This window comes from Cibotium barometz, chromosome 8 (assembly GCF_041138505.1).
Source record: "Cibotium barometz isolate CiBa-2024 chromosome 8, ASM4113850v1, whole genome shotgun sequence".
NCBI lineage: Eukaryota > Viridiplantae > Streptophyta > Polypodiopsida > Cyatheales > Cibotiaceae > Cibotium > Cibotium barometz.
The window spans coordinates 51,800,729-51,815,662 of NC_141053.1; the positions used below are offsets into that span (position 1 = coordinate 51,800,729).

A 14,934-nucleotide genomic window follows, 5' to 3' on the forward strand; every position below is an offset into this window, starting at 1 on the left:
GGTTTTTCATCTCCTTGAACCACTCCCCATGACTCGTCATGTGGTTCGAAGCACCTGAATCCACATACCATACATTATCTTTTTGTGCTGCATCAACATTTTCAGACATGGCATTCACGACATGCTGCATAACAAACAACCTTTCATTATCCTCATTATTTCTGCTTAAGGATGCATAGTTGTTTTGCTGCACTTTTTCATTTTGCATGTCAGCATGCTTCTTATAACATTCTGACTGCACATGTCCAATCTTACCACAATAATAGCATTCACGTGCATCATTGTACTGCCTTTGCCAATTTCCACGTCCTCTTTGACTCCCCCTGCCTCTGAATTTGCCTCTTCCACCTGCGTGTTGTTGTTGTTGTTGATTCTAGGACTGTTGTTGTTACTGCTGTTGCTGGCCATAATTCTGATTACCTGTTCGGCCACCTCCTTGACCGCGTCCACGGCCTCCTCTACCTCATCGTCTTCCTGAACTCGTGTAGAAGGCCTGTTGCTCTGAACTGTTTTTGCTTTGTGAAGACTGTTGGTCTTCACCCAAGCTCTTCTCTTCGATAATCAGCATAGACACCAAATCTATAAAGTTGGGAATGTTTTTCCGAGTCTGAATAGACGTCTTGAACGCCTTGTATTGTGGCCCGAGACCACGTAGACAGACCTCCACCTTATCATCATCATCTACTGACACACCAATAGATGCAAGGGATTCCACAATACCCTTTATCTTCAACGCATAGTCATTCATAGACATGCTCTTTTTCTCCACAGTATGAAGTTCATTCTTCAATTGTATCTTACATGCCTTGGTATTTGTTTCATAAAGCTTTACCAAGGTGTCCCACGCCTCCTTGGGGGACTTGGCATCCTGAATGTGCCCAATCATGGTGTCCTGTATACTAATGGAGATCCAATACATGACTTTCCTAGCTCCTTGGTTCCAGTCTTTAAACTCTTTCACATCTGTAGCAGCAGTCGGATTTATATCCGGTATCTCCGATGCCTCTTCATGCTCACCTTCTATGTAGTCCCAATAGCCTTTTCCCATCAGGAAATTCGTCAACCTGAACCTCCAAGCATGGAAGTTATTCTTATCAAGCTTCTCAGCCACAATCTGAGTTATCCCATCATTTGACATCTTGCCAAACACACAATTTTACCAGAAACTGCACTTTGGTTTTTCTGCACAAACTGCTGTATTTTCTGCACAGCGGTACTGTAGTACTCTCAAATGTCACAACCAGTGACTTCAATGTGCATACATACACCCAATGGCAACTGTAGACCTCTTTGCAGCACCCACAGTGTCTGCACAGTCAATCTATCTTCCTGCAGTTCTTAAAACAGAGTTCTGCAGAGAATCGATGACTTACCCGTAGTACTCGAAATCGCCTGCTTTCTGAAAAACGGAGGTCTAGACGCGACCGAAACGCGTTTTCGGCCCTGAAAATTTTTGTCCGATAGGACAGTATAGTTGCCCTATAGCTTTACTACCGCGAAGAAAGCTCCTCAATCAGAGATCGTTGCCAGTGCCTCCCGTAGAGCTCCCGACAAGGGTGTAGTCACCAACACAAATAGGAAAGAGTAGTTGAAGCTCTTACCCTCGTACCGCTTCCTGTGGGTCTCTTGCTTGCAGCTCAGCCCTTAGCACGAACCAGGCTCTGATATCATGAAAAGATGCAGGGGGGAAGAGAGCTTGAGCTCTTGCAAGCACACACACACACTCACAAAACCCTAATAGAGAACACACAAGGTGAGAGGCTGAAAATCTTCTTCTTCTCTACTCAACACTCAACACACCATATACAAGAATAAGAGTACACACAATATGAAAGGTACTCAACCAAATACATACAGGGGTTCTCTATAGTGTGAACCCGACTAAATGAGCTGGCGCTATAACTATGCCAGTCTCTAGAACGGCTGTCACACAGCCTGTCATCCCACTGGCCGCATATCACCCAAGATCTCACCAACCATGCCAGTGGTGTAAGTGTGGGGCCTATCCCCCAGGCGGGTCATCAGTGTCCACCGCCTCACTAGACGAGCTCGATATCTCAATAGTACATACCAATTAGTATTTATAGTTTTGGAAGACATGTGAATACATATTTATAGTTACATATTTTGGTAGGCTAAGGCCTCAAATCTTTGCACATACCAATTAGTATTTATAGTTTTGGTAGGCTCAAGATGACATTCATATTTTGGAAGGCTAAGGCCTCAAACCTTTGTACATACCAATTAGTATTTATAGTTTTGGTAGGCCCAATACTTGATATATTTTTGGAAGAGCTTGTACGGTCAAGAACTTAAAAATCTCTTAAGCTTTATTTTTGGAGTTGTCTTTTGGGGAATAGCAAGCTTTATTATAGTTAAATAACAAGGGAGATTGAACCCAATCTTGTGTCGATGGTGATCTCTCTCTTATTTTTAAGCTTTCATATTTATTTACTTTCGTAAAAATTTGTTTACGTAAGGTTCATGCGTTAATTTGTTTCCAGTCTATGGTTTGCTCTAATTTTTGTGTTTGAGGAAAAGAATTCTTCTCCAAGTGCCATAAAGGTCCTGACAGGGGTATCAAATCTTTGGTGGGGACCCTCATAACCAGGTGGTTGCAACATATACACCTCTTCCTACAAGTCCCCATGCAAGAATTCATTCTTTACATCCATCTGATGTAAAGACCATTGCTTTGACGCAGCCACTGCTATCACAACTCTCACTGTTGCCATCTTGGCAACTGGGCTAAAAGTTTCCTCATAATCAATACCATATGTCTGGCATATCCTTTGACTACCAATCTAGCCTTATACCTGTTTATGCTTCCATCACTATTATGTTTTACTTTGTACACCCACTTGCATCCAATGGCTTTCTTGCCTTCAAGCAATTGCACTAAATCCTAAGTCTCATTTCCATATAGTGCATCCATCTCCTCATCCATAGCTTTCTCCCAACACACATTTCCAACAGCCTCATCAATGCATGTGGGCTCTACAACCTGCACAACCTTTGACATGTATGCATAGTGATGTGCCACATAACCATCATAGGTAAACCTCTGCACAGGATTCTTCACTCTTCCAGATCTTCGCAGCTTTGCATAACCATCAATGCATGTGGGCTCTACAACCTGCACAACCTTTGCCATGTATGCATAGTGATGTGCCACATAACCATCATAGTAGGTAAACCTCTGCACGGGATTCTTCACTCTTCCAGATCTTCGCAGCTTTGCATTCATGGCTTCCATGGCCTTCTTTACACCAGGTGTTCTCATAGCTGGTATCCCAAGCTCCTCATCAAGGCTCATCTCTGAGCCACTAGACTCTCCATCAACATGAGAATGCCCTGCAGAAATGTCAGGCATACCAAGGGGATCAACCACTTTCTCTTTTCCTTTATGTGATGTACTAATCACATTTGCAGGACTGGTATTTGATGCAGCCTGCCACTCCATGGTCTATCAATTGAACCACTAGACGAGGACTCTCTTGGTCCACTCAAAGGCTATGATTGCTGACTTGTATTCTGTGCAACCACATTTCCACTCACATCAGCCCCAATAGCTTCTTTTTTAGCAGCATACCAGCTGCTCATCTCATAAAAAACAACATCCCTGCTTACCCTCAGCTCACGTGTAGCAGGATTATAACACCTGTATCCCTTTTGCTCAAGGGAATATCCAATAAACACACATTTTTCAGCTTTTGGATCCAGCTTAGTTCTCAGCTCATCTGGCACATGCACAGATGCAATGCATCCAAAAACTTTTAGATGAGACAAAATAGGTTTTCTGCCAGTAAACCTCTCCTATGGAGTTACATCATGTATGGCTGCAGTTGGAGTCCTGTTCATGATGTAAACTGCTCTAGAAACAGCCTTAGCCCAATAGCTATGCGGCATATATTTTTCTCTTCCATCATCAATGCTCGCGCAATCTCAGCAATGTGCCTGTTTTTCCACTCAGTTACTCCTTTTTGCTGCGGAGTGTATCTGCATGTAAACTGTCTCTGAATACCATTCTTCTTCAAAAATTCAGAGAACTCATTGGAGAAGTACTCTCCCCCTCCATCTGACCTTAGACACTTTACATATTTCCCTGTTTGCTTTTCAACCATAACTCTGAAATTCTGAAAGTGAGTGAACACCTCACCCTTCTCCTTCATAAAGTATACCCACACTTTCCTTGTGTGGTCATCATCAACAATAAATGTCACATTAATACCTGTAGCCTCCCATAGACATGGTCTTCGTAGGACCCCATACATCTGAATGCACAACATCTAGTGCATTTCTGCTCACATATCTGTTACATGGAAATACATGCTTTGTTTGCTTTCCAAATTGGCATGCTTCACATATTCTCTGCATACCTTCCACTATAAATTTTGGCAGCCCTGTCACAATTCCTTTAGTCTACATACACTTCATTCTCTGTACATTCACATGTCCAATTCTTTTATGCCAAATGTCTGTCTGCAACAATTCCTGAACCATTTGCAAACATTGCAGCACTCACTTCAGGCATGTTTACATTCAACGTAAACATTCTGCCCACTCTATTGCCTTTTGCAACCAACCTACACTTGTCTTTAAAAGTCTTCAACATAACAACCATCAGAGTTAAAACGAGCCTGCAAACCCTGCTCAATCATCTGGCCAACTGAAACCAGATTCTGTTATGTTCGGAACATGAAGTACATCTGCAAGATACTTCACTTTGCCATCCTGCATAGACAATGGCACATCTCCAACATGGGCAATGAGCAGTGTCATCCCCTGTTTCCACAAAACCTGGTCTTTCAAGGTTTTTCATCTCCTTGAACCACTCCCCATGACTTGTCATGTGGTTCGAAGCACCTGAATCAACGTACCATACATCATCTTTATGTGCTGCCTCAGCATTTTCAGACATGGCATTAACGACATGCTACATGACAAACAACCTTTCATTATCCTCATTGTTTCTGCTCGAGGATGCATAGTTGTTTTGCTGCAATTTCCCATTTTGCATGTCAGCCTGCTTCTTATAACAATCTGCTTGCACATGTCCAAGCTTACCACAATAAAAGCATCCACGTGTATCATTATACTACTTTAGCCAATTTCCACGACCTCTTTGACTCCCCCTACCTCTGAATTGGCCTCTTCCACCTGCATGTGGTTGTTGTTGTTAATGTGAATTCTGGGACTGTTGTTGTTGTTGTTGCTAGCCATAATTCTGATTACCTGTTTGGCCACCTCCTTGACTGCATCCATGGCCTCCTCTACCTCGTCCTCTTCCTGAACTTGTGTAGAAGGCATGTTGCTCTGAACTGTTTTTGTTTTGTGAAGACTGTTGGTCTTCACCCAAGCTCTTCTCTTCTTGAATGCCTTGTATTGTGGCCCGAGACCACATAGACAGACTTCCACCTTATCATCATCATCTACTGAAACACCAATAGATGCAAGGGATTCCACAATACCCTTTATCTTCAATGTATAGTCATTCACAGACATAATCTTTTTCTCCACAGTATGATGTTCATTTTTCAACTGTATCTTACGTGCTGCCTTGGTATTTGTTTCATAGAGTTTTACCAAGGTGTCCCACGCCTCCTTGGGGGACTTGGCATCCTGAATGTGCCCAATCATGGTGTCCTGTATACTGATAGAGAGCCAATACACAACTATTCTGGCTCCTTGGTTCCAATCCTTGAACTCTTTCACATCTGCAGTAATCGGATTGATCTCCGGTATCTCCGGTGCCTCTTCATGTGCTCACCTTCTATGTAGTCCCAATAACCCTTTCCCATCAGGAAATTCGTCAACCTGAACCTCCAAGCATGGAAGTTGTTCTTATCAAGCTTCTCAGCAACAATCTGGTGTATGCCATCATTTGACATCTTGCCAGACACACAAATTTACTAGAAACAGCCCTCTGGATTGTCCTGCACAAACTGTTGTATTTTCTGCAACGGTACTGTAGTACACTCAAATGTCACAACCCCAGTGACCTCAATGTGCATACATACACCCAATGGCAACTGTTGACCTCCTTGCAGCATACATAGTATCTGCACAGCCAATCTGTCTTCCTGCAGTTCTTAAAACAGAGTTCTGCAGAGAATCGATGACTTACCCGCAGTGCTTGAAATTGCCTGCTTTCTGAAAAACGGAGGTCCTGACGCACCTGAAATGCGTTTTCGGCCCAAAAATTAAGTCCGATAAGACCGTATAGTTTCCCTATAGCTTTACTCCCACGAAGAAAGCTCTTCAATGAGAGATCGTTTGTCGGTGCCTCCCGTAGGATAGTATAGTTGCCCTATAGCTTTACTCCCGCGAAAAAAGCTCCTCAATCAGAGATCGTTTGCCGGTGCCTCCCATAGAGCTCCCCGACAAGGGTGTAGTCACCAACACAAATAGGGAAGAGTAGTTGAAGCTCTTACCCTTGTACCGCTTCCTGTGCTTCTCTTGCTTGTAGCTCAGCTCTTAGCATGAACCAGGGTCTGATACCATGAAAAGATGCAGGGGAGAAGAGAGCTTGAGCTCTTGCAAGCACACACACACTCACAAAACCCTAACAGAGAACACACAAGGTGAGAGGCTGAAAATCTTCTTCTTCTTCACTCAACACACCATATACAAAGATAAGAGTACACACATGAAAAGGTACTCAACCAAATACATACTAGGGTTCTCTATAATGTGAACCCAACTAAATGAGCTGGCGCTATAACTATGCCAGTCTCTAGAATGTGGCTGTCACACAGCCTGTCATCCCACTGGCCGCATGACAGGCTGTCACACAGCCTGTCATCCCACTGGCCACATATCACCCATGATCTCACCAACCATGCAGTGGTGTAAGTGTGGGGCCTATCCCCCAGGCGGGTCATCAGTGTCCACTGCCTCACTAGATGAGCTCGATATCTCAACACACTGAAGAAAAAGAAAATTTTAAAAATAGAACTTTTATTGAAGGTTTTGCCGAAAAGGAGGCCATAAGGCTTCAACAAATTAAAAAATCATTGCACGGGAAGAGGCAAAAGACTACAAAAGGCACTATCAAAGGTATATGTGAATTGGAAAGGTCAAATTACATGATTTGAGACTTTTGGGCAAAAGCAAAGGGGTTTTGAACCATTGGGTAAATCTCTTCTTCACCACCTTCATCAAAACCACTTTCCAAAACCACCCAAATCCAAAAAGCAATTTTCCTATTTTCTTCCTCTCTTCCTAATTTGACACCACAAATCAATTTCTCTCATCTTGGTGGCATCAATTTTGATCTTTGGCTCCATTTCATCTCTCTCCCTCAACCAACAATGCCGGGAGATTTTGTTTCCCTCTTCAATTACTTTCACTTTTCTTCTACGTGTTGCATGCCTCGCCCATAAGCTTTACTCCATAAAGCTTTAACAAAATCAAGATTTTTAGCTTTATAAAGCTTAACCTTTTACAAGCTTTCCAAACTTTTCAAAAGCCTAAAAAAAATTATCATTACCCAACAAAGATCTCGCATATTTTTCCCGTCTCAAAATTTTTCAAAAATTACAAAAAATTCCCAAAAAAATTCAAAACAAATTATGGAGTTTTTGCAAGAAATTGAGCATCAAGCTGTTCTCCACATTTTGGGCTTCTTTGACAACTTTTATCATGTCTACCAAGCTCACAAAACTACTTATGACCTTTTTGATGCTTGAAGTTGTTGATTCCTACACCGTAAAAATTGGTACAATATGCGACTTTCATTAAATTCCAAGCAAGACTGTAAGTATTATTCCGCAAATTATTTTCTTGCTTATCATTATTCCTATCAAATTTTTGTAATTTTACTTTTCCTTCTTCATTCCTCATCATAACAAACTCACAACCACCTTCTATTTTGTAGCAACTACTATCTATTCAATTAAACCAAGAAAGAGCTAAGAGAATAGAATTAGAAGAACTAATCTCTAGCAGGAAAAGAGCAAGGTCAATTAAACCAAGAAAGAGCTAAGAGAATAGAATTAGAAGAACTAATCTCTAGCAGGAAAAGAGCTCCAAGTGCTAAACTTTATTGCCAGATTGAAGCCTCCTCTTAGAGAAAAGATCAATATATTTTAGCCTCATTCTGTATCCATAGCAATCTCTTTGGCTTATAATTATGAATGAAAGAATGAAGTTTGAAGGGAGAACAAACCACCTTAAGATTCTCATGCTAACAAATTTTAAAAGTTTGAGTGTTTTTTCTAACAATGACAATCATGGTGCTACAACAACAACTAAAAGGGCGATGAATCAAAGAAGAAGTAAGATTACATGCCTAGAAATGTGAAGTGCTATAACTATCGACGAAAAGGACATATTGCACCAAATTGTCCAAAGAAGTAGAAGCAACCAACTGCATGAGCTAACATGATTAATGGTGAGGAAGATGCGGAGGAAGACGACTTCCCTCTCGAGGCAAGAGGGTAATTCCAAACATGAAGATATTTTCGATGATCCAGGTATGCCTAAACCCATTGTAAAGAAAGTTTCACATCATATGCTTCTAAAAATGAAAGGAAAAATTAAGGACAAGGAAGTAAATATATTGCATGATAATGGAAGTACACATGATTTCATTTCTAAAAAGTTTGTGCATGCTCTTAAGTTGAATGCTATTCCTTCAAAGTACAAGATCAATACTACTTTTAATGAACAAATTATAAGTGTACTAAGGAAGTGAAAGATGTGGTTTTATCTATAGGGAACCTCACACTTTTCTTGTTGCACCTTTGCACTCATATGATGCTATTCTCGATATACCATGGAGACACAAGCACAATCCTTGCATTGATTATAATTCTCGTGACTTATCTTTTACATTCAATGGTGAGAATTTATGTTTGAAATGATTTTGGGAATCTAGTGGTTGTGCAATCTCTAGCCATACCTAAGCCATGAGAAAAAAGGAAAAGGCTTATCTAGTCATGGGGGTTAATGAGCTTTCCATTTCTTTATTAAAAAACTCCAAGGACACATCGTATAAGCCATTCATTTCACAATTTTTAGATTTTTTTATGAATGAATTGCCTCCTAGATTGCCTAATTCTAGACCGCAAAACCATACGATAGACATTATCCGTGATAGTATTCCGCCTTGTAGAGCTCCTTATAGAGTAATTTTTATTGAGCAAAAAGAGATCCAGAATCAGATTGGAGATCTACTTGAGAGGAAAATTATTAGGCCTAGTAGCTCACCATATGGAGCACATGTTCTCCTCGTCAAAAAGAAGAATGGAACGTTTCGCATATGCATATAATACGGAGCTTTAAATAATAATACCATCAAGAATATATATCATATCCCACATGTGGATGATCTCTTAGATAAATTAAGAGGAGCCAATGTGTTTTCCAAATTTGACCTTAAATCAAGTTATCATCGGGTTAGAATAGCGGAGGAATAGTCAAGGAAGATGTATATAAAACTGTCTTTTGCACACAAACGGGTCATTAAGAGTTTTTAGCAATGTCTTTTGGACTTACTAATTCTCTGGCTACATTTAGTCACATGATGAACCGTATATTCCTGAAGCACCAGAATTTCGTGGTTGTTTTCTTTGATGACATCTTCATCTTTAGTAAAGACAAAGACAAGCACGAAAAACACTTAGAAAAAGGATTCAATCTTTTGAAGGAGAATCAACTTTATGCCAATCCGGACACGAGCAATTTCTTTCAAAAAGAAATTGAATACCTTGCAAATATTGTGTCTGCTGATGGAACTCGTGTAGGCCCTTAAAAGATAGAGAACATTGTGCCTGGATATTGTGTCTGCTGATGGAATTCATGTTTCTCCTAAAAAGATAGAGACCATTATATCATGGCCTAGACCAAAGGACATTCATAAATTGAGATCTTTTCTTGAATTACTTGACTTATTTGTTGAAAAAGGCTAAAGTTTTTCATTGGACTGACATGTAAGAAAAGTCTTTCAATTCTCTTAAGTATGCACTAACCCATGCACCTATTTTAACATTACCTGATTTCCTTAGGCCATTCGTTATGCTTGTGGATTGATGCTAGTGGATTTAGTATTGGTGTTGTGCTTATGCAAAATAATCATCCAATTACTTTTGAAAGTAGAAAATTGAAACCATCTAAGCTTAAGTATAGTATCTATGATAAAGAAATAATTGTTACTGTTCAAGAATTAAAAATCTCGAAGCATTATCTTATGCGTCTGAGTTATCATTAAAACTTATCAACAAAGCATTAAACATTTGCCTCACGGATAGACATATTAAGTGGGCACCTTTAATTCAAAGTTTTTGGCCAGCTATTCAATATACACCTGGTTGTAAGAATGTTGTTGTTGATGCTTTGAGTAGAAGACCTAGCATTAATAATAAATACGTTATGAGGGGATTTCTTTTATATACACTAAAAGGAACCCATGAAAGTGATTCTCATTTTTCTAATGCATATAACAAGATGAAAGACAATGATTGGTTACCTCATTTGGATTATTCTTATGATGACGGTTTTCTTTTCTTTTAAAAGAAATTGTGCATTACTAGACCATTTAGGCGAGCTATTACTGAAGAATCTCATCACAACGGCCTCTTATTGATTATGGAGGGATTTCATCTACTTTGTAAATTGTTACCTGAGATTTCTTTTGGCTTAATATACATCAAGATGTTACAAAATTTGTGTCTGAATGTGTTACTTGTCAAAAGATTAAGTCATAAAGGAAAGAAATTTGGTTTGCTTACACCAGTACCTATTCCTAATGAACCATGGGAACAAACAAGTATGGATTTCATTACTCGTTTTCCTTTGACTGCTAGCAAGAATGATATGATTTCGACTATTGTAGATATATTTAGCAAACATGTTCATTTCATTGCTTATATTAAGGCATTGACTGTTTATGAAGGTACACATGTTTTCATCAAACAAGTGTTTATGCATCATGGATTACCAAAGATCATTGTTTCTGTAAAAAGACATTGAGTGCTTATCAAGGTGCACATGTCTTCATCAAATAAGTGTTTGTGCATCATGGATTACCAAAGATCATTGTTTTCTATAGATATCGGAAGTTTTTTAATGATTTTTGGACTGCTTCGTTTGATAACCTTGAAACAAAACTTGATTTTTCTACTGCTTTTCATCCTAAATCAAATGGACAAACTAAAGTAACAAATAATACAATTCTTGATTTGCTTAGGTCTTATGTTTCATCCCAGCCTAGGCAGTGGAGACTGCAGATTCTTTTGTTAGAGACTTAGACCAAATTCATCAGAAGTGAAATTGAACATTTAAAAAAGCTCAAGAAAAGTGTATATGAAGTATGCAAATCATAAACGTGAACATGTCATCTTCAACAAGGTGACTATGTACTTCTTCATATTGAGTAAAGGAGACTTAAGTCTGTAGAGGCCAACACTCTGGTAGAGTTAGCTCCTAGATTTTATGAAGCTTTTAGGATTAGTACAAAGATAAATGATAATGCATTTAAGTTGGAGTTACCCTCCAATTGGCATAATCCATAATTCTTTTCATGTTATACATACATATATATATATATATATATATATATATATTACATATACATATATATATATATATTACATATACATATATATATATATGTATATGTAATATATATATATATATATATATTACATATACATATATATATATATATGTAATGATATATATATTACATATATATATATATATGTATATGTAATATATATATGTATATATATATTACATATACATATATATATATATATATATATTATATATATATATATATATGTATATGTAATATATATATACATATATATATTACATATACATATATATATATATATGTAATATATATATATATATATATATACATTTAATATGTATATGAGAGGACTCCGACGTACATGAAGCAACACATGAACTGAAACTTCGAAGTACATGGTCTCACGAGTCATCTCTAATCTCATAAAAAAATTCAAACCTACAAGATTAAAGAATTCCATGTTGAAATACATGACATGAACCGACAAAGACATATCAAATGCCAACAAACTTCAAAAGTATTTAAAGCTTTTGCGCTTCGATCTCAAGTCGACAAGCTTCTTTTGTTACAAGGGTTTATGAAACTCTCAACAACATCTCTGATCAAATGAATGCATGCATGATGCGTTACTGTGCCGAATGGTCCACGAAATAAAATATGTCCTTGTACAGTGTATTCTCACAAAGGAAATGAATGTTGCAAAACAGAAATATTTATTAGCCTCTTAACAAGGTCTCATGAGCTTACATATGAGCAACCTTTTCGAGATTAAGGCGCCATTAATGAAAAGATTTATCCTTCCCAAACAATATGTATTATAGCCACTGGCCTGCTGAGCAGCTGTAGGTAAGTAATTGAGCTTTATTCAAATAACATATTGCAAAGTCCCCCAGCTATACATAAGAGTATGGCGTCGGAAATAAGAACTGATTAGTTACACACTAGGTACATAGTGAATGAGTGGCAAAAGAGATGCTATCTTCTTCGTTTGCAGACTTTGAAACGGAGCACTATGTAGCACAGCAACCTGTAACAGCAGATGAATGCTAGCATGATAGCCACGTTGGGCCATTTGTTGTCCACTTTGAGGCCAAGCTGTTGCAGAACATCATGGCCTGTGAGGGGGCACTGGGCTGCAGGCAGTATTTGAGGGCCAAAGCACTTGCCATGCAAGGTGGAATACTCGTTGATGAGGAGGGCATCTAGGGGGTATTTGAAGAGGGAGATGTAGTGCATAAATCTCCAGTAAGGGGGCATGTTCTCTTCAGAGATGAAGTAGCCTGAGAAGAGGAAGAAAGCACCCATGCAACCGGAGATGATGGAGTTGCCCATGATGTAGTCAGGGACTAGTGCACCCAAGAACGCTACAAAGGAATTAGCCATGAGGAGAACTAGCCACATTACGAGAACAAAGAAGGCAAAAGCCCCCGCTGCATTGCTTAATCCTATCAGCCAGTAGACTGGAAGTGAGAAAACCATAGCAATTAGTAGTAAAAAAGGAAAAAAGACCAAGAGGTTGGCTACAAGATAAGATGAGATTCTGTACGCCCCTCTTGAAGTCTCTGGAATCAAGACATGGCGCTCTTGCAGGAAAATGGGTAGGGCCTCTACTGTTGATGAGAGAAGGTACGTGAGAGTAAAGGCGAAGAAGCCTAATCGTTTTGCTAATCCAGCTTGATTAAAGCCAACGTTAATGTATATCGTGCCTAGAGCAATGCCACCCACTAGAGCCTGTATTGTGCGAGCTGTGAAGAGCTCGTGTGTTCTAAAGATGTTTCGGGAGAATCTCTGTGAGAGGACCAGGATCTCGCGGGCACTGTGGTTAGCGAATGCAGGCTTGAATTGAAGAGAGAGGTTATCAGCTGTGTCAGGACTGCTCAGAACTAGCCTACTGTTGTTGTTAGTATGGAGCAAGTCGAAGCGCCCATCTTGGTGTAAGATGCAATTACGCTGGGAATCAGCTAGCAGGTCGAGGCCAGAAGAGATGGCATCCATGGCGTACTCGAGGACGTTCACTTGGGGGGGTATATGGTGGCCTGCTTGGTCGAGCCAATAGTGAAGCATACGGAGAGAGCCATGGTGGACGACGGAGCCGTTAGATAACAGCAGGAAGGAGTTGATTTGCTGGATGATGCGGTAGCCGGGCTGATGAATACTCAGTATGATGGTTCTGGAGCGGGTTTTAGCCATGCAGTGCAGCATCTCAATAACATGCAGAGCTGAGGCGCTGTCAAGGCCAGAGGTAGGCTCATCAAGTAACAACACAGCAGGGTCATGAATCACATCCACACCAATGGATACCCTCCTCCTCTCCCCTCCTGACACGCCCCTCACTTCATCATTGCCAACCCTGGTATCAGCAACATGCGTTAACCTAAGCTCAAACAGCAAATCTTCTACCTTCTTGCGCTTCTCTTCACAAGAGACTGTAGTGGGCAGCCTCAGCCTGGCACTGAACATCAGCGTCTCCCGCACCGTCAGCAATGGGAACAAGGCATCGCTCTGAGGTATGAACCCTGATATCCTCCTGAACGACGACACCTCCATCGCCTGCCGGTTGACGAGAATGCTGTCCGGCGGGCTCGTCGGACGTATCCGTCCGGCCAACAGCTCCAGCAGTGTGGACTTCCCGGCGCCGCTGGGCCCTGCTATGGCCAGTATCTCCCCCGCCTTGCCCACACAGCTCACATTCTTCAGAATGAACTTGCTTGAATCCAATGCACTACCCGCATTGTTGTCTCCTTTCATGAACCTGCCGAGATAAGCATTCCCGGCTGTCTGTTGTTGCCTTGGAGCTCTGTAGCAGAGATTTCTTGCTTCTATCTCGAAGGTCCTTGCATGACTATTTGCACTGGCTGGACGAGGAGGAGACTCAGCTAGAACTGCAATCTGGTTTAGCTTCACGTTCTTGAAAGCAGGGACCCCATATTCAACATCCAGAGGACCCATGTGAACGTCTTCTCTAGTGTGTGGTTACTAGTGAGCACATCCAGGTGAGAATAAACGGAGTGTCGCTTCTAGGAAGAACTGTGTGCGTATGTGTGTGAGTGAGAGGGAGCGTCTGTGAGAGAGAGAGAGAGAGAGCTTCTTTTGTCTTGAGTAGAGCTGCGCGCGCATGTGCGAGAGAGGCCGCGCTCGACGTGCTTGTTTCAGGTAGCTAGAGGTGTAACGAGGGGGTGAGAGGAATATTAACGTCGGTAGAGAGAGAGAAGAAGTGCACCTACTGTATTTAGATAGAGAGAGAGAGGTAGAAGTGCACCTACTGTACATAGATAGAGAGAGAGAGAGACAGTTATTAAAATTACCAGTTTTTTTTTGGCCATTTTCAACGTTTTTACCGGCAAGATATTCAAATAATAAACGGTAAAGCAACACCTACAACGATGCTTATC

At 40.4% G+C, this 14,934-nt stretch overlaps 1 pseudogene across 1 annotated transcript; it reads right to left on the minus strand.

Moving 5' to 3' along the window:
* Positions 1 to 12,236: 12,236 nt before the first annotated feature.
* LOC147636388 (ABC transporter G family member 10 pseudogene) lies at positions 12,237 to 14,680 on the minus strand (annotated as a pseudogene). The gene has a single exon (XR_015266403.1). The product of XR_015266403.1 is annotated as an ABC transporter G family member 10 pseudogene (transcript).
* Positions 14,681 to 14,934: the final 254 nt, after the last annotated feature.